The sequence below is a fragment of the Emydura macquarii genome, unplaced genomic scaffold (genome assembly GCF_026122565.2).
Source record: "Emydura macquarii macquarii isolate MOO-44397 ecotype Brisbane River unplaced genomic scaffold, CSIRO-AGI_Emac_v2 contig_2365, whole genome shotgun sequence".
In the NCBI taxonomy this organism is placed as follows: domain Eukaryota; kingdom Metazoa; phylum Chordata; order Testudines; family Chelidae; genus Emydura; species Emydura macquarii.
Genome location: NW_027132502.1, coordinates 3,499,470 through 3,521,394, shown reverse-complemented (window position 1 = coordinate 3,521,394; position 21,925 = coordinate 3,499,470). Strand labels below are relative to the sequence as shown.

At 56.8% G+C, this 21,925-nt stretch overlaps 1 long non-coding RNA gene across 1 annotated transcript; it reads left to right on the top strand.

Moving 5' to 3' along the window:
- Positions 1 to 374: 374 nt before the first annotated feature.
- LOC137161649 (uncharacterized) lies at positions 375 to 20,872 on the top strand. The gene is made up of 3 exons (XR_010922148.1): positions 375 to 639; positions 8,201 to 8,265; positions 19,749 to 20,872. It is a non-coding gene; the product is annotated as an uncharacterized lncRNA (long non-coding RNA).
- Positions 20,873 to 21,925: the final 1,053 nt, after the last annotated feature.

Sequence of the window (21,925 nt, the reverse complement as noted above, 5' to 3'; positions counted from 1 at the left end):
CTCCCTCCAGCCATCGCTGGAGCGCAGCGAGCTTCTCACTGGGTCTCCAGGAGAAGCACGGCAAGGAAGGGGAGCTCTTTCAGCACAACACACGCCGGCACGAACACTGCATCGGTGCCTGGGGACAGAGATAAGTGGGTGGGAGAGCTGAGCAGGAACACCCAGGGGTGCAGAGATCCGGGGGGGGGGGTCAGCTGAGCAGGCAGCACCTAGGGGTGCAGAGATCTGGGGGGGGGGGGCAGTAGAACAGGAACACCCAGGGGTGCAGAGATCTGGGGGGGCAGCTGAGCAGGAACACCCAGTGGTGCAGAGATCTGGGGGGGCAGTAGAGCAGGCAGCATCTAGGGGTGCAGAGATCTGGGGGGGCTTGGGCTGCGGCAGAACTCCTGGAGAAAAGGGAAGAAGGAGGCAGACGAAGAGGGAGGAGGAGACAGAGAGGGGGAGAGCTAACCCAGCCCTGGGAGCCAGCAGCACGGAGCTCGAGGGAAGCAGAGAGCCAGGCCAGGGGGAGAGAGCGACTCAAGCCAGCGAAGCCAGCCTGGGCTGGGGTGGGAGCCGGGGAATACAGCCGGCCCTGGGAGCCAGCAGCGGTCCGGGCAGAGGAGGAGGAGACCCGGCCGGGGAGCGAGCGGCACCAAGGCAGGCAAGCGCAGAGCCCCGGGGAGGGAGATGCCCGAGAGGGGGGAGCGGAGGGGGCTGCCCCGCCTGGCTGGGGAGCCAGCGAAGCCCCCAGGGAAACTGAGGCTCACAGCCCCCAGAGCAGGCAGCCGCGGGGATCCCTGCCCGGTCCCTTCTCCCGGCCGCAGCCGCGGGGACTCCGCAGCAAGGCGCCGGGCAGGACACGAGCTGGCCGGGGCCGGCGGACCCGAGCTCCCGGTTCCCCTGGACGCTGCCCGGCCCGCGGGCTCTGCGTGGGGCGGCGTTTGGCGCCCCACGTCCCCGCGGAGAGAAGGTGGGAGATGGCGGCGGGGCTTGCAGGGCGCTCGGAAAGGGGGGAGAGAGGGTGCTTCTAGATACCCCCCCCCGTCACCCCCCTTTAGCCCCGATCCGCCCCCCCCCCCCGCGCTTAACTGGGTCCGCAGCCGCCCGTTGCACGAAGAAAGAGACACCGGCCTCCAGGGCCCCGAGCCCGCCCCGAGCCCAAACCGTGCCCCACCCGTCTGCCCCCCCTCCGCGGCTCGAGCTGGGGCTCGGGGGGTGCGCGACAGAGCGGCCCAGCGCGGCCGCTTTAGCTTTTCTGGGCTGCACCGCCCGCGAGCCGGAGCCGGAGCCGCGCCGCTCCCCCCCCCCGGCCTGCAAGGGGGGGTGGGGGGGGCAGGAGATCTGGGAGGGAGGGGTGTGTCCGTGCGCTCCCCGCCCACGCAGGAGCGCGGAGGGGCGGTGCACGCGGGAGCCGGGGGGGCGGTGCAATTGCCACGCGGAGCCGAGCCAGGCGGGCTGGGAAACAAAGGAGCCGGGGCTGGGGTAATGGAAAAATACAGCCGGCGCTGGGCGGGGGGCGGGCCGGGGCCATCTGTGCCAGCGGAGGGGCCCCGGCGGGGCTGCAGCTAGGACACGCCCCCCGGTGGGCGGGGGGGGGGGCAGTGATGCGCGCCTGACAAAGTGGGCGAGGGGCTGCCGGCCCGGGAGGGGGCGGGGTCTGTCCTCCGCTGCCGGCACGGGGAGGGATTTGCACGTAGGAGGGGCCGGGGAGGGCAGATCTCGGTGCAGGGCGAACAAAGCTCCCCCCGCCCCCCCCTGCCTGTTGTCTGCTGATGCAGCGGAAATGGGGAGTGGGTGGCACCAGGGCTAGCGAGCGCCCTTTAAAGTGCGGGAGGGGACCTAGATTTGCACCCCCCTGACCCTATCCTTCCCCTCCACCCCAGCTCTTCCAGCCCACGCGCCCTCTCTGCAGATCTAGTGTGTGGGGTTGTGACCTGGTGCACGGGGGGCTGTGGCCCAGGTGGCTCCCTGAGTCCTGTGGGTCACACGCCCTGGCACAGACATAGGGGAGCCTGCAACCACAGCATGTAACCCTGGGGGGCAGACGTGGGTGTGAGTGGGGGGGGGAGAGGGGGTGCGGTGTGGGTGGGTGGTGTGACAAGTGGCAGTGCGTGTGTGAAGGGGTAGTTGTTCACGGGGAGGTGGTGGTGAAGAGAGTGAAGAGGAGGGGGTGTGTGGGAGGGTGGGGATGGAAAGGGTGAGTTGTAGGGGGAAGGGGGAGCTGTATGGGTGGCAGGGAAGGGGTAGCTATGAGTGGGCGGGAGCAGGGGTGGACTGGACGGAGGTGTGGTGGGTGCAGAGGTTATATGTTCGTTTTCAGCTAGGATACAAGCAATGGAAACAGCAGGAAAAGACAGAGAGGCGTGGGCTCCGCATGTAACCCCATTTCTAGCTGGGCCAGCGGGAGCAAATCCAAGCGCTCCGGTCAGTTTGCAGATGTGCTGGTGAACCGGAGCGTAGTGCAGGGCCCCAGAGAGTGCAATTCGACGGTGAATTGTTCCTGCTCGCGAGCATGGAGATAGGATTCAGAACCTCCTTTTTACCCAGAACCCCACTGCCAGCACAGTGACGGGTCCCTTGTACTGACCGGGGACACAGCAAGACTCCACCGTAGTGAACGTGGGTATAAAGTTGTGAAACACGACTGGCAGGGTGGAAACGTGCCCCCCTGCAGAGGGACAGCACTAGGTGAACGGCAGCCCTAGTGAACTCTGGGTGAACCTTTATTTCTAGGGAAGCCCCGTTTGCAGCGAGACCAGATATAGCGGAGGCCCCTGCGTGTGGTGAATGCAACCAGGGGGAGCACAGTGACCCGAGGCATTTGCAGTGTGTGGGAAGCAGATATTTGCTAATCTCACTTCTGTTTATTTTTGTAGATGGCCTCCTGGAAATAGAATTGGGTTGGCAGCTCTTCGCTGTGCCGGCTGTAGCTTTGGTTACCCACAAGTCCTGCCAGACGGAGGTTTTTTTTTAGGGTAGATTAGGGGTGGCCAGCGTGATGCCTGCGGGGTTAAATGTGACCCACGGTGTCCCTTGGCAGCTGCGGCCCCAGGCCAGACTGCAGGTCACAGCATCAACTGCTCCGCTTTGATCTTCGTGCAGGGTCCTGTCCTTCTGCAGTGGAGATGGGGGCTGCGGTGATCTGCTCCTTCTGCCTGCTCGGGCAGCTGGAGCAATGGCAGCGGGATTCTTGCTTGGGCACATGTTGGCCCTGCTGTGGAAAACAGGCTTGCCGGCCTTTTGGAGCTCGTGGGAGGAAGTGAGAACAGGCAGGACCAGCTTCTGGGATCCAGTTTGCAGCGCATTTTGTTTGTGCCCTGGCTTTAAAGCCTCCTGGCGCGCCCTGAGTTCTAGGCTAAGGGATCGTGTTTGTGAAATACGACCGCTTTGCACGCCCTGCCGTTCAAGTTCTGGGAGTGCCCCACGGGGTATCTGTCTGCTGATGCCTCTCGCTCCGGACGGGCAGCCTGTCTTGCTGTTCCAGCCTGGGGCTCCCTATGCACACAGCTCTGCCTGTGCCCCTCGCTGCTGAACCTCAGTACCCCCTACTGTTGCACACCCAGTGCTCTCCCCCCCCCCGGGCCGCCCCAAATCACTGGGAATGACGGATCCATCCCAGCCAGGGCCACCGCTTCCCCCCTCCCTCCTCCTGGCAGAAGGGGCAGGGTGAGTGGCACCTGTCAGCTGATGGGGGGAGGGGAGCTGGGCGAGTAGGGGGTGGGAGATCAGGGGGAGGGATAAAGGAGGGCCTATTTTTATGCAGCAAAGCAATTACTAGCGCCCTGCCATCCTTAATCGGCTCGAGGGCTCCGGTGCTATTGGCTCCTTCCCTGAGCCTGGCAACAGCTCTGCGCAGCTCCCGTCACTCGCTGCCTGCCTCAGAGCCCTGCACCCCCCCACCCCGCTGCAGAGGGCCTCACCCCTGCTGCCTTGGGGAGGAGCCGGGCCCTGGGTGACGAAATGGCTCCTGTCCAGTGGCTCAGGCAGCTGGCAGAGGCCCTCCCGGATGTGGGTGCTCGGCTCGGGGGCAGCCCCTCTTAGCACCCTCCTGGGTGGACATGGAGCCAGTGAGGGGGCAGGCCATGGGGGTGAGCCTCCCTCACCCTGGCTCATCCTGCCCCTGAGGGCCCCCTTCTCGAGCCTGGGACGCCAGCGAGGGAGCCGCTCAGTGCTCCTGGTGAGGTGGGCGGCCACCCACTAGATGCAGGACAGCAAGCCCGTCGGCTCTCTCCAGCCAGGGGCCACCCAGCGACAATGACTTTCCATCCCTGCAGGCCTGGGTTAGGACTTGCAGGCTCGGGGTCAAAGGCTCCTTTCCCATCCCGACGTCCTGAGCCACCCACTCCCCCCTTGAGTCACTGAGGATGTGGGGGGTGGGAGGCACCAGTTGTACTCCCTGGACACGGATGGATCTCGAGCGCTCTGGGCGTATCGCTGCTGTGCACCGGGTGCCGGTGGCGGAGCGTGCCACGCTCACTGACGTCCTCTCTGACATGCAGCCGCCTCTGGGGCGGAGCGCAGCAGTGCTTTCACAGAGCACAGCACAACAGCTAAGGAGAGGAAGTGGAGAAAAATCCTGCAGTGGGGGCAATCCGAAGGGAGGCAAGCTGTCATGACTCTACTGGGCTAGCCAGGGCACCGGTGTTACTGCCCCTTGTGAACAGAGGCATTGAGGAAGTGTCTGCACGCGCATTTGGAAGTGCAGGACCTGTTCAGAGCATGACCTTTGTGTGCCGTGCAGAGCTGGGAGGCCTAGCCAAACTGAAGAGGCCTTGGAAGGGAAGTGCCACCCAAGACTAGGGAGCACAGCAGTCTGTGACCGCACCGGGCGGGGATCCATTACGTGCTTGATTTTTTAAGATAATGGATGTTAGGGCCTTCCAGGGGGGAGAGCGAGCGGCTGCGGCTCGGGCAGGGATTCCTGGCAGGCAGCGCATGCCACGCTGTGTGGCTGCAGCGGCACCTGGCCGTGTGCTCTCTAGCCGTGCTCAGCCAGGAATTAATCCGGCACGCTGGGACAGCGGCTCTCGGGGGGAAACGTGCCAGCCCGTCCTCCGAAAGCTGAAGGCGACGGATTCACCGGAGCAGAGGCAGCCGGCGAGCTGGGGCAGAAAGACAGGCACGGCAGAGCGCAAGGCTTCCCCCCGGGTGCAGGCTTGGGACGCAGTGAGGGAGTTGCTGGAAACACCGGGCTGGACGGAGGCAACCTGAGGGAGGCAGGTGGGCTGCGCTCTGAGGGAGAAGAGAATGTGGGGCACCCCTCCATATTAATGGCCAAGAATATATTTACCAGCGTCTCTTGGCTCAAGACCATTGTCCAGCTAGCAGCCTCAGAAATTGGCTGCTCAAATCCTGTGGGTGGCGTTGGTAGAGCCTTGAAAAGCTCCCGTAGCAGGGACGGGGCATGTGGGGTACCACAGGAAGAATGGATCAGACTGCGCCTGCGGCTGGAGCAGAGGGGACAGAAGCAGGGATTTGTGAGCAGAGATGCCCCGTGGGGTGGTCTAGAGCAGTGTTTCTCGGCGACCGGTCTGTGGACCGGCACCGGTCCCTGAGATCCCCCTGACCCAATTTAGGAAGACAGCAGAAGACAGCAAGACGGTCCCGGGTATCAAAAAGGTTGAGAGACACTGGTCTGGTGGTTAGAACAGCTGAGTGGGAGTCTGGAGAACCGGGACCTCTGGGAAGCCACGTCCCCTCCTGTAAAAAGGGGGGCAGTGATGCAAATGCGTTGATGTTTGTGAAGCATATTGAGATCCTCAGCGGCCAGGGGCCTGGAGAAGGCGGGGGGGTAGGCGGATAGGTTCCCTCTTAAGATAGAGCCCAGCCTGTCCTGGGCACATCTGGCACGCACAGGTTGGGTGCACCGCCACGCTCGGGGTGGGGGAGACGTCCCATTGCAAGTGCCGTGCAGGAAAGGGCTCGGCTGACGCTTGGTGCCTGCTGGCTCCTGCACTCGTGGGACTCCACGGCCCCTGCCCTAGGTGTCAGCGTCTTAGGGCCAAGCCCCTCCCATGTGCCCCTGAGCGAGAGACCTGCCTGCGGCGTCTCCATCCTTTGCCAGGCCTCCCATGAACACCCGGGTGGGGGCTTCTGGCCAAATGCATCCCCTGCGGTTAGCAGTCCTGTTGGGGAAAGCGGGCAGATCACAGGGCGCCTGCAGGCAGCGGCAAGGGATCGGTCAGCGTCTGGTTGTTTGTGCCGTATCCTTTTTGTGCCGTGGTGCCCTCTCCCCTCCCTAGCAAGCTCGTGGTCCCTGCCGCGCTCTCTCGGGACGCAGGCAGGCAGTTAAGCAGCGTGCTCACCGCGGATCTCTCAGGACAGTGTCCCAAGATAAAGCCAGGCCCCGTTTGCAGTGTAGACACGTTTCTGGGGCATGGGGGGAGAGGGGGTGGCCTGTAGCAGGGGGACGCAGTTGTCTGCAGCCTCACAGCTGTGTTGTCTTGCAGGGCATGTTCTCGGTGGCCGCCCTGAAGCAGAGCCGCGGGGGAGAACAGGCCCGGCTCAGTGCGCAGTCAGGCCATCTCTCCCTGCCCGTTCCCTGCAACTCGGAGCCTGCCGTGCCCTGGGCACACCCCAGCCAGCCAGAAAGCTCCGCAGGCCCTGCCAGTAATTTGCTTCCATGAGCTAATGGCCATAAAAGGCCCTAATGGAGGGGCTGAGTCTGAATGTTTGATGAGGCTGGGCTGCTGCTCCCAGGCCAGCCCCGTTAAAGGGACAGGCCTCTTCTGCCAGGAAACAGCTGGGCACTGCCCTGAGCTGGCCAGTGTGTGGGGAGATCATGAACATCAGAGCAGGAAAATCCCTGCCAAGCTCCGTCCCGCCCTGCCCTTTGGGGACCGGAGTAGGATTTTCCCCCTCCACTCTATTCTTTGTGGCCTTGTCCAGCCGGGTGTTAGATCTCCCAGGCCGTGGGGTTCCCGGTGCTCCCCTTGGGACGCCGCTCTGCAGCCTCCGCTCCTGGCACCGAGAGCGGTATCCTGATCTCCCAGCCGAGTTTCCCCACCTGTCACGTCCGTTCCAGGCCCCGTGGATGATTTCCCTGCTCCCGCTTAGAGAGAGAGCAGGAAGGAGGGAGAGGAAAACCGATGAGCCGGGAAACGGCTCAGCCGCAGAGAGGGGCAGAAGCGCTCGCCCATTCAGAGGGCAGGACATTTAGGGAGACGAAATGTGCCGTTCCCTAACCCCCAACTCAGCTTCCTTGAATACAAGGGGGAGCCGCACTGCCTCCCCCAGGGATAAAGCCACCTTTTTATATCGGAAAAGGCACCGTGACATCTCTCTGGGCTCTACAGCGGGGCCCGGCCAAGGGGCTGTCAGTGGCAAGGGCAGCTGGCCTGGCGGTGGCTGTGTTGGGGGCCCGTGGCGGCCGGAGCTGCTGCTGAGGTCAGTGGCAGCTTTCTCCAGACCTCCAAAGATCCCCTCCCGCAGACAAAGGCTCCCATGTGCCAGCCTTTTACCAGCGCTCTGGCCCCAGCGGCCCAGCTGGTGGCATTTTACCAGCTCCACATTCCCATGGCCCAGGATTAAAGGGCAGAAATGCACCATGAAACCATGCGGCCCAGTTTCCAGCCCCTGCCTTCCCTGCGGAGTGGAGGGAAGGGAAGCAGTACGCAGACAGCACGGGCCTTCCTCATGGGCTGCCCACCCCACAGCCCTCACCCTGCAACCTAGCCCCTTGCACTGCCTCCTCCTTGCTATTTACCCCGGCTCTTCTCAGGCCCTCAACCCCCCGCCCTTTGGGGAGGCCCCCTGAATCCCTTCCCAGCCAGTTCCCTTGACCCTGTGGGAACTGCTCTCTCCGAGGAGGGCAGAGCTTGCCAGAGGGGGGCGGAAACCCGTCTGGGAAGGAAGGAGCTGGGGATCTGTAGGCTGTATGTGCTGCCCCCACAGGGGCAGGGGAGGGACCAGAGGCAATGAGCATCAAGTCTCCGGTGCCGCGGGAGGTGCCCATCTGCTCTTTGAAGCGGGCATCCCTTCAAGAAATGATGCCAAGAGATATTGTTACAGCCTGATCAGGCCAGCCCCACCTTTGCCTTGGGCTCTGTGAAGTCCCTGACAGTGCGGTTAGCCTATCCTATACAACGTGACCTCTATTCTCTGGCTGTCTGGAGGCTCTCAGCACACACACATCTGGCTGCTGCGTTCTCTTCAGTCTCTCAGACCTCTTGGGGGGTCCCTCGAGACCCCAGGCAAACAGCTGCCTCCCTCTGAACAGGCCGCTGCCTCCGAAGGAGTCTTTGGAAACACAAAACGCCCCCTGCGCAGATGCTGCCAGAGACCGTGAGTCACCGCTACAGAGGGAGTATTTCTAAGAGGGGGATTTCTAACAGCAAACACACACCGCTTGGGTTTCCTAGAGGTTCAAACGCTCCGTGGCCCCCTTGATCTGCCCTCTGACGGTGACTCAGCAGGAGGCGCTCTCTTCTCTGAGTCAGTTCTACCATTAGAGGGTGCGGTGCTGTTGGAAGTATTTCAGACAAGATGGAAGCCCAAGGTCCTGGCCACTTTTGAGCCACAAAGGAGCCTTGAGTAATAAAGAATCAGGGCATTTACTCTGGTGGCTGAGTCAAATTCCAACTCGTAACTACATGTTGCCTCCCTAATTCCCCCTGCAGTCCCGATTAGATATAGTCTTCTCTTCCTGTTCCAAACGGCTGCCGTGTTCCACCCCAGAGGTGGCTGCATTTCAATGGTCGGGGGAGTGACACCTGTACGTATAAGTTGGTAAATAATGTTGCCACTGAAAGTCACCATGTAATTGTCAGCTATTGTTATGTTTTGGTTTGCTGTGGGCACTGGAGATCTGGCCAGGCTCCAGCGACTGCAGTGCATCCCATCTGGCAGACAGTGCCGGGTGAGCAGGCTGCCTTTAAAATCCAGGCTTTCTATTGCCAAATACCTGCTTCTTCAGCTGTCTGTATGCGGAGCAACAGTGCTATCTAGTGGTTAGTTTTACTTAATAAATAAATAACATTATCACTTAACCTCTTCGAAGCCCTTTGAAAACACTAATGAACTGAGTCTGAAAAGTGTATGATTATCCCCGTTTTTCAGAGGGGAAACTGAGGCACAGAGAGAGGACGCGATCTACGCCAACATCACACAGCATGTCAGTGACAGAGTTGGGATTTTAGAAGTCAAGAGTTCCAGGCTGTCAGCCTTGCATTCATTCCTTGCCTTACTTAGAAGTTCAGCAATATCTTGGAGTCCAAACCACTGGAAAAGAAACCTTGAGTTTCCCAGACAGATAGATAGGTAATGAATTTATTGCTGGTCCCTGCAGTGATTTTGTGTTGAGGACTAATGCTATTAAGATGAGAAGCAAAACACTCCCTTTTCCTTGTCACTACAGAGGAAAATGCATCTGGTTAGAAAACGGGTTAAGTAACACGTTTTAATTAGCATGATGTTAAACACAACTTGGCTCTTAATGGACTAATCTTCGCTAGGAAGAAAGGTGTGGGTTTTTAGCTGAGGTGTTAACATCTTAGTGTAGATTGGGGCAGTTTAGGTTATAACACAGCTCTAGCCCGGAGGCTCAGGTTTACTCTGATGGGCTAACAAGTGTTAAAACTACATCTTGCCTCGCTGCCGCTCGAATTTTAACGTGTTAAAAACACGCTTTTTTCCTAGTGTAGACGTGGCCAGTGTGGGCAAAGACAGTCATGTTTAAAAATACATTAGCTGGTCATTGTCGACGCTGACATCCCTGACATAACTGGTTAACACGTTTTTAAATGTAACCGTCCTTGTCCAAATGAAGGGTTTTAACATCATGCTAGTTAACACATTTTTCAGTGTGATGCGTTCTCCACTGTCCTGCCACTCTGGAAGTTACAGGTGCGCCTTCCCCTGGATGCTAGGAGTGGTATTACCATCATACGTAGTCCTTTGCCTGCATTGGATGTGCTCGGTTGGAGATGTCTGTAATGAGAAGGTTAATCTCCGCGATTCACCTTGATTATTTCCTAAGGATTGATTTCCACTCCCTCTCCTCCCCTTGTGTGTATCCTTTCCCTTTGGAAGCTGCTGGCCCGCTAGGTGCAGGTCAGCTGCGAAGCAGAACCTCTTGGCCATTTATGTCTGCCCAGCCCCTGCTATCAGCACTGTCAGGTGTGATTATCCATCCCCAGAAGTGACACAGAAAGGATTGGATGGCTCAGGTCGTTGCTGAGGTGTAAAGCCCTGCGCGGATAGAAAATTTGTATCCGCATCTGAGCTGCGATCCGCGAAAATGATCTGCGGATCTAAAGCGGATATCTGCGGATCTGCCGGGCTTTAAATATAAAATTTGGATCCGCAACCATCTGCGAGCCGCAAAAAGGGCCCGCGAATGTATCTGCGGATATCCGCGGATTTGCAGGGCTTTTACTGATGCGCTCTTTAAAAGGTTAAAGGAGGCGGAGCTTTTGCCAAACTCCTCCCCCAGAATGCTCCCGCAGGACGCCAAGTGACAGTGAGCCCAGCCAATGAAATGGCCAGCGCGAAGCATTACATCAGCACAACACACTCTCACTGGCTGATCTTAGGCTGAGGGCAGGGCACTGATCCCAGCAGCTGCTGAACTATGTTAATATGTTTCACATTAACCCTTTCCTGGGAGCCGTGCAGCAGAGAACTCCCCCTGGAGCCCCTGGTGCCGTTTATACGGTCGGTTTCCTGGCTGTCAGAGCACTGTGCGAGGTGATGTGAAAGTACAGGAGGAAGTTCGGCTACACCCGATGGGCCTGTCTGCTCAGACACGTGCACAGACGGGGGAGCTGGCAGCGAAAGGGACAGCAAGCGCCACCACCACGGCCTCCATTGTTACTTCATCTCACTGCTGTGGGGCTGTGTGCAAAGCCCCAGTGGCGGGTATAGCTTCCCCCCCCCCCCCCCCGTGCGTGTGCAGATGGCATTATTGTTGTGCGAACAAAGGCGGGAGGGGTTTCCAGCCGCCTGGTCTGGCCGTGGTAGTTGGACGGCAGGGTAACTAGAGCGCAAGCTGTTCCACCAGGACCCGGTCAGCGTCCACTGGAACTGGGTCAGCATCCAGGTACAAATGGGTCTTCTAGAACCCATTCCAGTGGAACCTGGTTGGATCCCGTTACCAATGAGGAGCAGAACCTAATCCAGTGGAACCAAGTCAGCCTGGACTGCTCCACCAGAACCCGTTTCTCTAGAGTCAGACCAGCATGCAGCAATGGACGCGTGGCTAGGAGATCTTCCAGAGGGCAATGGCTGCCAAATAGATCAGAAGCCGCTCCACGGGCAAGGGGGTAGGGTGCAGCCTGCTGGCTGAACATGGCCCATGGCGTTTGGCAGCGGGCTCTCACGCAGTAAGGAGGTGTGACCCCTGCCGGTCCCATGTCCCATCTTGGTCTGAGTAGTGGCATGCTGGGATCCGTCGTCTCTCTGGACCGTACCTCTGGGTAGAAATAAGGGCAGCTGCAATCTGATTTGTACCAATCAGGTGCCGCTCTCTAGTTGCTGGCAGGCTGCTCCGATAGCCTCGCGTTTGGGCAAACGTGGGGCGGCCCTGCTTTAGGTGCTGGCAGCCATCCTGGCTCTATCACAGATGGGTTTTGCCCTCCCCCCGAGCTGCAGTCTGGGCCTGCTGGACCATATGCAAAACCTAGCCTGGCTATTTATATTTTTAGCTTCCTATTTTAAGGGCTGAGCTGGGCCAGGGGGAGTGTGCTCTCATGGTTAGAGCAGGGAACTGGGAGTCAGGACCCCTGGCTTCTATCCTTGGCTCTGGCATCAACACACTTGGTGAGTCCCTACCCCGCTCCGTGCCTCAATTTCCCTATCCGGGTAATGGGGATATTGATGCACACTCCCCTCCCAGGGGAGCTGTGAGAAAATCCAAGAAGGAATACAGCACTGATCTTCTCGGATTGCAGACACTAGGGAGGGGTCACAAATTGCTGTTATCTGAGTACTCCCCTGGGACCTGCTTGGTGCAGAGAGGAGCAGTTCCCAAACCCTGTTCTACAGAGGCACAAAGAATAAAGACATCTTCAGGGCTCACTGCCCTTTCCCTTTCAGTACATCCTGCCTGAGCTCCCATAACGCTCCAAGGTCAAGCCCCTAGTTTCCAGAGGAAACCAGGGTAGGGCCTGGAGCCATCCTGTGCTGGTGTGTTGGCCACACTCTGAATTCCCTGGATCTCCCATGGGGCGGAGCGTGTGTGCACTTGGGGCCCTGTTGCCCTATGGGATGAAGTGGGAATCAGCTGTAATATTTTTAGGAAGCCTAGGTGTACCTCAGTTTCCCTGTGTATGCTGCATTGCTACCCAGTGGGTGCAAAAGGGTTAACGCTGCTCCTAGAACTGTTGCAGGAGGCAGGAGGTAGTGGGTGTCACCTGGCCCTGGGTGGAATGAATAGAGTCATTCAAGGACTGGCTGAAACCAACCCAAGTCAGCGGAGGGTCCCACCAAGACAAAAGAGCGATGGAGCAATCAACACCTTGAAGTAGGAAGCTCCAGCAGAGGGGAAACTTGAACTGAGCTGGAGAACAAAGGGGGGAGGTGTCAAGTGACCAGGAGAAGGGCAAATTTTGGCTGCTGTCATGTGGGCGGACAAAAGACAGAGAGATCCAGCCAGGGATGGAGTCCCCCGTAGCTTGGCTGGCTCATCACGGCACCAGGACGGGCTATGGCGTAACTTCAGCCTCGCAGAGACTGTAGCCAGGTGACACATGAATGATGGCCTGGCTTGGGAAAGGCCGGCGGGGGCTCGCTGTGAAGATATCTTGGGAGCGCCGCGCCCCAAAGGGCTACGGTACGAGCCGCCCGCAGGGGGTCTGGACTCGCTGCCAGGAGCCCCGGAGAGAGACAGGGACGGATGGTGCCGACGGCCTGGTCTCAAAGTCATGGAGTCCCTGGGCCGCCGTTTGCCCCTGCAGAGCCGCGTGGGTCCTGGGGGTCCGGCCCATGAAAGGGCTCACTCCCAGGAGACTGGTTACAGGCTGGGCATCGACCAACCCCTGTGACGCTGGGACAGCCCCATGCTCCCCAGGGACAGGGCTGGGGCATCTTCCCCTTCCCTGGTGTGCATGGGGAGTGCATACCCCACACCACATCTCCCCCCCCCCACACCCTGTCTCTGGCAACAGTATCCCAGGGACACAAATAGCTCTTTTTGCCCAGCCAGCCTGGTGGGTTGCCTTGGGAACAGGAGCTCGGCTTTTGATGTCACTGGGATGGTTGCTACGGCGACTGGCCCAGAGATTGCCTGTCCCTGCATGAGGTCACTATTGCCATGGAGACAGACCCGGTTGAGCACGAGGCCTGGCGCTTTGGCGGTGTGGGGAGGGGAGGAGATGGAGCCGGCCCAGCCCCTCGGCAGCTCCAGCTCCGCCGGCCCCTGAAATACAGCCGCATCACGTGCTGGGCTGTACAGGCCTCATGTGGGGCAGGAAGCCTGGTTTTGCTGCCCTTCGGGGAGCTGCATCCACGGGTCAGAGAGCATGGGCCAGGGGTGGGATATGGAAACACAGTTAAAGAGCAGGAGGTGCATCAGCGTTGGAGGGGGGTATTGGATCGGAGGGTACCAGAGTATCAGAGGGGTGCTGGACCACAAAGCGGTAGTAGAATATCCCAGGGTTACTAGAGGTCCTGGAGCATCAGAGCAGCCCTGTGGTATCAGAGGTGCATTAGAGTCACAGAGTGATACTAGACTATCCCAGGGTTACTAGAGGTACTAGAGTATCAGAGGAGTACTGGGCTGTTGGAGTACTAGAAGAATTAGACTAGCGGAGGTGTACTAAAGCATCAACAGTGCTAAGGGACAGAGAATACTGTCGATACTAGCATCTCACAGTCAGAGTGGTAGTAGAGACTTTTAGAGTATCAGCTGAGTATTAGAGGTCCAGGGGGTACTTTAGGTACTAAAGTGTCAAAGGAGTACTGCTAGAGATACTAGAAGCTCAGAGTGGTACTAGAGGGTCAGAGAGATGTGAGAGGAGTACTGAGATATTAGCATAGGGCCAGGGTGTATTAGAAGTACTAAAGTATCGGAGTGGTGGTGGTGGTGGTGGGGGGGGGGGATAGAGGCATTAGTTTATGTGGAGTAACAGGTACTAGATTATCAGAGGGGCATTGGGGACACTAGAGTATCAGACAAGTATTAGTTGTACTAGAGTATCTGCGGGGTAAGAATGGTACTAGAGCATGAGTGAGATCATAGAAATACTAGAGTCATAGGTCCTAGAGTGGCAGAAGGTACTAGAGTACTGGTGTGTCAGAGGGGCACTAGAGGTGAAATATTAGGGTGAAGAGCGTGGTAGGAATTCTTCAACCAAACCGATACTGTGAGTAGGGTTCTGCTTTGTGAAGGACTTTGAGATTCCAAAGTTTGGCTTCATTTAGAAATGGCATGAAACCTGAAAACTTGGAAAATCTCCAAAAAGGACAATTCCAGGAAAAAATCGTTTTGGATTGATTGAAACATTTCTATTTCAACTCTTTTAGTTTGTATTGTATTATGATATATACTACATAAAATATATATAATACAGAATAAAACCTTCAAAATGAAAAGTCATTTAGAAGAAATCAAAATATTTTGATCCGAAAATGTGGAAACGGAACATTTCAGCATCGTCAGAACTTGTTTTTTCCCACAATGAAAGGTTGGTAAAATGGACACAATTCTACGACGTGTTTCGATTTTGACGAAACTGCATTTGCTGACAGAAAATGGTTCAGTCAAACTTTTTCTGTCCAGCTGTAATGGTGAGTGGGATACAAGAGTGTCAGAGTGGGGCTACAGATGATTGTCCATATTTTAAGGGCATGAGGGATATGAGGGCATGTCAGATGGGTGATAGAACATGTGGGGTGTGGTCAGGCAGGGGGGTTGCTAGAATAAGGACCATAGTGGAAGTGACCATTATAGCTAAGGTAGCAGAATAGTTTCCATACCAACCCCCTGTTTTTGGTTGCTCATCACTTCCTGAAGCTTCTGACTCCCAGACCTTCCCCCTCACCTTCTGTACTGACCTTCCATGTGCTGTTTAACCTGCAGGCTCTCCCCAGCACGTGATGTGATCCCTCAAGATGTTGGGATTAGCTGCTTCTGCCACCAGTGTATTTAGCCAAAGCTACTTAGTGAGAGCTGCCCAGGATAGGCAGATGGCAGATTCCTTAAATAGATGGACAGAGGTAGGGCAAGCCAGCAGCGTAAGGATTCTGAGTGAGTGAGGCCACGTGTAGGGTGGGCTCTGGAATAGCCTCCTCCTATGGGTGATAGCTCAGCTTGTTCACAGGAACTAGCCTGAGCATAGTTTAGCTGAAAGACCAAAGCCCAGGGGAGTTGGGAACTATCTTGTCCAAGCCAAGAGGTGAGATGGCACCTAGAAAAGTTTTTCCACCTTGGGCTTCTAGGATTGTGGGAAAATGTTCTGGGGAAAGGACGGCTCTGTGCTGAGCACCCCAGACAGTAGCAAGGGCAGGCAGGCTTGGTTCAGAGCGCTTTGCAAACCCACTGCTTCATCGCAAGTCCAGCAAAGTCATGGCCCAGCTCCTCTTCCACTTGGAATGCAAAGGCAACGGCAGGTTAGCGTTCTGAGCCTCCTTCTCCATTAGCTGTTAGCAGGACGGGGCCTTTAACACACAGTTGTAGTTCCGATTCTCTCCAGGAGGAGGCAGCGGTACAGGCACATCAGCCAGTTCCCTGCAAGAGCCTGGAAAGTGCTCTGAGTCCAAAGGTGCTATGTATACACAAAATATTATTGCCACAGAACCGCTCTGCGTAGCGTTTTTCCTTAGTAGAGACAGTCAGGGTCTGAGCCAGCCTCTGCATCCCCAGACCTGCGCTCTGATTCTGAATTTTGTGGTTGGAGTCCATGTCTCGTTTTAAGATCTTATTAGATGAATCTGTAGGATTTTCCCCCTCAGTCCCTAGGGGCTTGGATGAGATTCTGCCTTAAAGCATTAAAATCTTAGCTACGCTCGCGAAGGTCGAAACTCGTGCCGTTCAGATAAACAGGCTGTGGAGCTGCTTATCCCAACCTCTTTCGTTTGGAAACTGGACCATTAAACTAGCAAGGACCAGCTCCCCTGGCTGATACAGGGGTTCAGTGGGACTAGCGTGTGAGAATCCCACGGGGAGAGTCTTTCCGGTGGGCGCCCGGGCCCAGATGAACAGAGTGGGCGGAAATAATTTGTAAACGTTTTGTTGGCCCCCCCCCCAGCTTAAGTTTCCAGTTCTGCATTTGCGGGAAAGCCTCAGGCTGGGTCTTAAACCGACACACACCTGCAGCAAATCTCAGGGCAGCGAACAGAGACGACAAGCCGCTGCAGCTGGAGATCTGCGCTAAGAATGCCCAGCAAGACGCCAGCTGTGTTATTCACAGTGTGGAGCACTGTACATCCTCTGTGTCATGCCCTCCGCTGCAGTTAGAACAAAGGAGACCTGGAGCGGATTCTCTTCAGAGCCTGCCAAGACACTCCTCATATCTGTCCAGAGGGGTTGCTGTTGAACAATGCAAAGCACCAGGACTGGGGAACCAAACGGCTCCCCCCAAATGCTGATGGCCGAACTCCACATGGCTTGAGCGTTCGTAGAGATTATTCCGTGGCCTGCTCTAGAACCGCAGGGAAGCATCAGTGCAGGGACACGCTCCCTGCTCCCAGCTATGGCCGCAGCTCGCTGCTTAGGAAGGAGGACAGCATGTAAAACCTGGAAGGGAGAACGCCGTGTGTGGGGGAGGAAGGGAAAGGAGATGAATGACCCTCACAATAGTCTGCCATGAAAGAGGTGTTAGCAGCTGAGAATCAGCCTGTCCCTCGACACCCAGCACCCCAAACGTCCCACCGGAGGGAGGGTGTGTGCAGTTAGCGACTCCTGAATTTATAGCCTGCCCCTGTGGCCTGAGTAGGCCCAATTCAGCCCTGGTGTAAACTCCTCCTGGGTTGGATTCAGCTGGTCGTGAACCAGCGTGTGCAGAGCAAAGAGTGAATGACAGCCGATCGAACCAGAGAGGCAAGAGCTGCCCTCTCATGCTGAAGCACTGGGGTTTGAGATCTGGAGGCCGCTGGGAACCCCTGGAGAACCCCAGCAAAGGCGTTCGATGGTGAATACAGTCCACTAAGTGCATTTGGCTTAACTGCGTATAATCCATTTACCAGCACAAGTCACATGAGGCCCTGATCTATCCTCATTAGATTAACTGGGGCATCCACCCAAGTTCACAGCAGAGCGGCTAAATGCAGCGTTTGGGTATCTGCACGCCTAGTAGAGGTACACGTGGTGACTTCAGCAGCGTCATCACCTTCCCTGACGAGTGCTCTGCACCTTCCGTTCTGGGATCTCAAAGCGCGCTGTGGAGATTCGGTAATGAAAGCTCACACACCATCTCTAGCAGGGAGCATCCCCCTCCACTGAAATGTGGCCGTCTCTGGGGTGGAGTAGGAGCAGGAGCAGGAGCAGGAAGGCTTCAAAGAGTAAAGCTACACTACCTACCAGTATAAGACAGGAAGTGGAGAAGAAGGCTCTTGTATCCAGTGGAAAGTGCAGGCAGAGTTCACGGAGGCAGAACAGAGCAGCCTGCATTGGAGTTGGTCGGGATGCGGGAGCTGACCAGAACACCCATGGGGCCCTGAATGGTCTCAAGTGTTTAGCACCTTTACAGCTCATTGACAGTGATTCCAGCAGGGCAGCATCCCCAGCGCCACACTGGGGACATGGGTTCAGCAGCCACTCAGAGGGGACAGCCCCCCCACTGAGTCATCCCCACTCCCTACAGCAGAGCACCCCAGCAACACACGGGGGCAGAGGGTTAGATGCTGACGAGGAGAGAAGGGCGCCCTTTACTGAGTCACACGTTCCCTGCCACACCCTGGGGTTTTCCTTGGAGGTGGCTCTGGCCCCTAACACTAACCTGGCTGAGCTCTGGTTAGCTTACGGGACCAGCTGGGGTCAGAGCAGAGTGGCCTGACTGCAGGCCAGGGCAGAGCTGCAAGAGCACGGTAGGCGTAACGCACACCTGCATTACTACAGGAGCTGAACTGTTTTATCCACTCCGGTGACTTGTTCACTGGCGTCAAGGTAGACGCTTGTTATGTCAGAGCAGGAAATAAAACCAGCCCTTGCCTGCTCCCTGGACACCGGGGACGTGTGTAATCTGTAGTAATATAATGATCATGATTTGCTGCACATGGTTATCTGCGGGTAAGTGCACATGGTGCATCCGGGCACCTCCCCTCCTGGTGGTCCTATGGCAACAATACATATGTGGAGGGTGCCGTATAGGGCTCCTGCCATGATGGCCCCCACGCCTGGCACCGTGAGCCCTCTTCGGTAGCAACAAAAACTCTCTGTGGCGTTCCAAAAGGCTTTTGGGAGCTACACACGTTAACCCCCGTTGGTAGATGCAGGGTCCTTCCCCTTTGACAGTTGGGGAAACCGAACCTACGATGGGTAAGTGGCTGCAGGTATACAAGCGGTCAGGGGCAGAGGTGGGAATAGAACCCAGGAGTCCTGGCTGCCATTCAGCCACAAACCATCCTTTGTCTATGGTGCAGAGCAGACATGGAAGCCCCTCAGACCCTGGGCAGTTGCAAGCTCGCCGTGTGCGTGGACTGCACCAGGGCCCTGGGGACAGGCCCGTGCAAGGAGAGGGGACGCCGCTGCTGCCGGTTTGCATCCACCAGCCCACGAGCAACGACTTCCTGACACCACAGAGCAACCCGCCTCCTGGGCAGGCCCTGGAAGTGGCACTGAGTAATGGACAGCGGCTCAGGGATAAAGCTGGGAGTCTTAGTCCTCCCTTTCATCCTCCCTCCCCTGGTCCAGATCGCTCCGGCTCCCTCCTTCATTCTCTGCAGATTAGTCCGCTCAGGTCTGCGGCGGTTTATCTGCACAGCTGGGTCTCGGGGCAGCTTAGCTCGGCCGCCACGCTGTGGGCAGTCTGTGCGTGCGCCGCTGGCCTAGTTAATCTGAAATCCAATGGCGGATTAGCCAGAGCTCTGCCGCTGCTAGGAGACAGGCAGCCAAAGAGACGTGGAGGGGGATTTGCTCCCAGGAGCCGTGTGGTCGGGGGAGAGAGACCGGAAGGGTCTCCCTTGATGCTCTGCACACAGGGAAATCGGCTCAGGTGGGCAGGGGTGGAGGAGGGGAGGCGTTTGCTGAGGCAGAATGGATGGCTGGCAGCTGCTCCAGCTCCCAGGCACAGCCCACTGTGGAGATGGCCTGAGGCCTCAGCCTCAATTCCCAGCTATTCCCGTAGGGGAGTGGAGGGAGCCGGCGACATTGTTTGTGGCTACAATTTCGGCATCCCCAAATCCTGGCCCCCGGGGAGCCCTTCGCTTAGCAGAGTGGGATGCAGCCAGTTCTGGGGAGGAACATGCCAGCTGTTTAACAGCGCGCTCGCAGCTACACGACAGAGCGTTTGGGGTGGGAAGTGAAGCAGAATAGCATTGCCGAAGGCGGCAGCCGGGGCAGGGGGGTAGGCAAGATGGATTTAGCTGAGTGGAATTCAGCCAGGACATCAGGTTGGCTGCCTCCGAGTGTGCTACAGGAACTGTAATCAGGGCCAGTGCAATCACCAGACAAACTCGGTGGTCACTGAGAGCAGCAAAATTGGGAGGGGATGGGGGGGGGGGGCAAAAAACTGAATGAACTAATCATGAAACTACATAAGCAAACAAAGAGGCTTCGGCAGAGAGACGAAAGGTCTGGCTCTACCGATATACATCCACATATAGTGACACACAGAGAGATTTCCATGCAGTCTTTTCCAAAATTTCATATTCTCTTCCTCGTTCTGTTTCAGCTGACGTGGCATCACGGCGGGTAGAAAACCATTGTCTGGGGCACAATACCTCACATGCTCTTGCAAAAGGCACTTCTAGTTTCCAGTTTGTGGTTTCTCTTGTCAGGTGACATGACATCCTCTCGGAGATCAATATGAGTAGCAAACGACTTCAGGCGAAGAAATTTGACGTACGTGACGCCATTAATCAACTGAGAGAAACCAAGAAGTTTCTTGTAGACTGCAGGACTGACGAAGGGTTTGAGAAAACACTGGGAGATGCACATGAATTTGCTAAGGATTTGGAGGTACCCTCACACTTGGAATCAGATCCGGTCCGTATTAGGAGTAAGAGGAAGCGGTTCATATATGAAGCGGACAATGAGCCTCTTCAGACCTCCAAGTAAAAACTCAAAGCGAACTTTTATTTTGCAGTCCCTGACACAGCAATGCAATCGGGTTGAAGAAAGATTCACACAGATGCATCAAATTAGTTCTGTGTTTGTTTGGCTTCCTCTATGGTGGTCACAGTTTGCAGAATAGAACATCAAAGCAAATTATGGAACGTTGCTTGAAGCGAGAGGAAGCTTTGAAACAGGGGAACTCCAAAGATACTGCTGCTTCAGATTTGGGCAGTGAATTGCGAGCCATTGCAAGACGAGTTCCAAAGTTTGCATCACCACAAGATGCACTGAGCTTTGTATACAAAAATAAGCTGAGAGATAGTGTCCCCAACACATTTATTGCTCTCTGCATCCTCCTGACCCTCCCTGTTTCTATGGCCAGTGGTGAGTGAAATTTTTCCAACCTAAAGTTGATCAAAACATACATTGGTTTCTCAGTGATGTAAGAAAGAGTTGTTGGACTATCCGCCTTGTCACTAGCACATGAAATTGCACAAAACATTGACTCGAAGGAACTTGTCTCTCCATTTGTTAAACTGAAAACACGGAAAGTTCAGTTCTAACTTTGAATGATCAACTTTGTTGCAGGAACACGTCGTATTACATCACGTGAGCTACAGAACACGTTATAATGTGCATTTCTTCTAGTACATATCCTGTGAAAAGGGCAGAACAACAAGACTGTGCAATCAGGATAATAATATTCTCCTTTCTCGTGTAAAATAAATCTGTAATTGTAAATGCAGAATTTTTATTCAGACTAATACTCAATGTTCATTTTCGAAAGTTCATTGGGGGGGCGTGTATGCAAGGCTGAAGGTGTGGGGAGGGCGCTTAATACTCTTGCACCGGCCATGTCTGTAATGGCTCCCAGGAGTCAAGAGCTTGGTTTTCCATCTCATTGAAAGGGTGGCACTGCCAGAAGCACAAAGCACCCTCGTGGCAGGCTGGGGTCAGCACCGACTCTGTGGGAAGAGCACCCCCAGCCTGGACAGTCTGCCGGGTGCACACAGACCAGCCCGCGGGCTGCTTAGCATATAGGCGCCAATGCCATGGCTTTTCCTAGAGGCGTGGCTGCAGAAAGAACCGGTCATTTTCCCATCCGGATATTAAAGTGGAGACACCCACCCACCCACAGGAGGAGACAGGCACCCGACTGACTCGCCCAGAATCCCCTCCAGGGTCCCTGGCTCTCCAGCCTCTGTACTGGCTTCAGGGGTGAGGGGATGGTGCTGCCCTACTGGGGACACTGCCTGGTGGTGGGAAGGGGGACGGCCACGGGCCTGGCATGAGACTGCACCTGGCTAAGGCCAGCCTGCACTGGCGGATCAGGGCAGGGTTCCGAGCCCAACCGAGCGAGGCTCTGGTAGGCACAGGGTGGCTGGGGTGGGTGGCCAAGCGGGAGCAGTCCCTGCTTGCAGGGACGGGCACAAACCTAGGCCTGGGTCGGGTCACGCACCCTCCCCACAGCTCTGCTGGTGCCCCTGTCCAGCCACCCGTGCCCCGGGCTCCAGCCGTTGGGCCCTGGCAGCGCCGTCCACGGGGAATCAGGCTGCTCCTTTGGCTAGGGCAGGGAGGAGCCAGGGGCCGGGTGGAGAATCTAGGGGTATTTTGTGGGGCCATAATGGATGGCCGGACAACGGCTGTGAGGTCACAGCTAGGATGATGGCATCAGAGGGGGGTGAGTTTCAGTGAATTTTGCAGGGGCACCATTCCCTGCTCTCACGCAAGGGCCCCTTAGCCACTAGGGGCGAAGACACCTCCGGAGCCAGCCCCGATAATAGCGACAAGCCG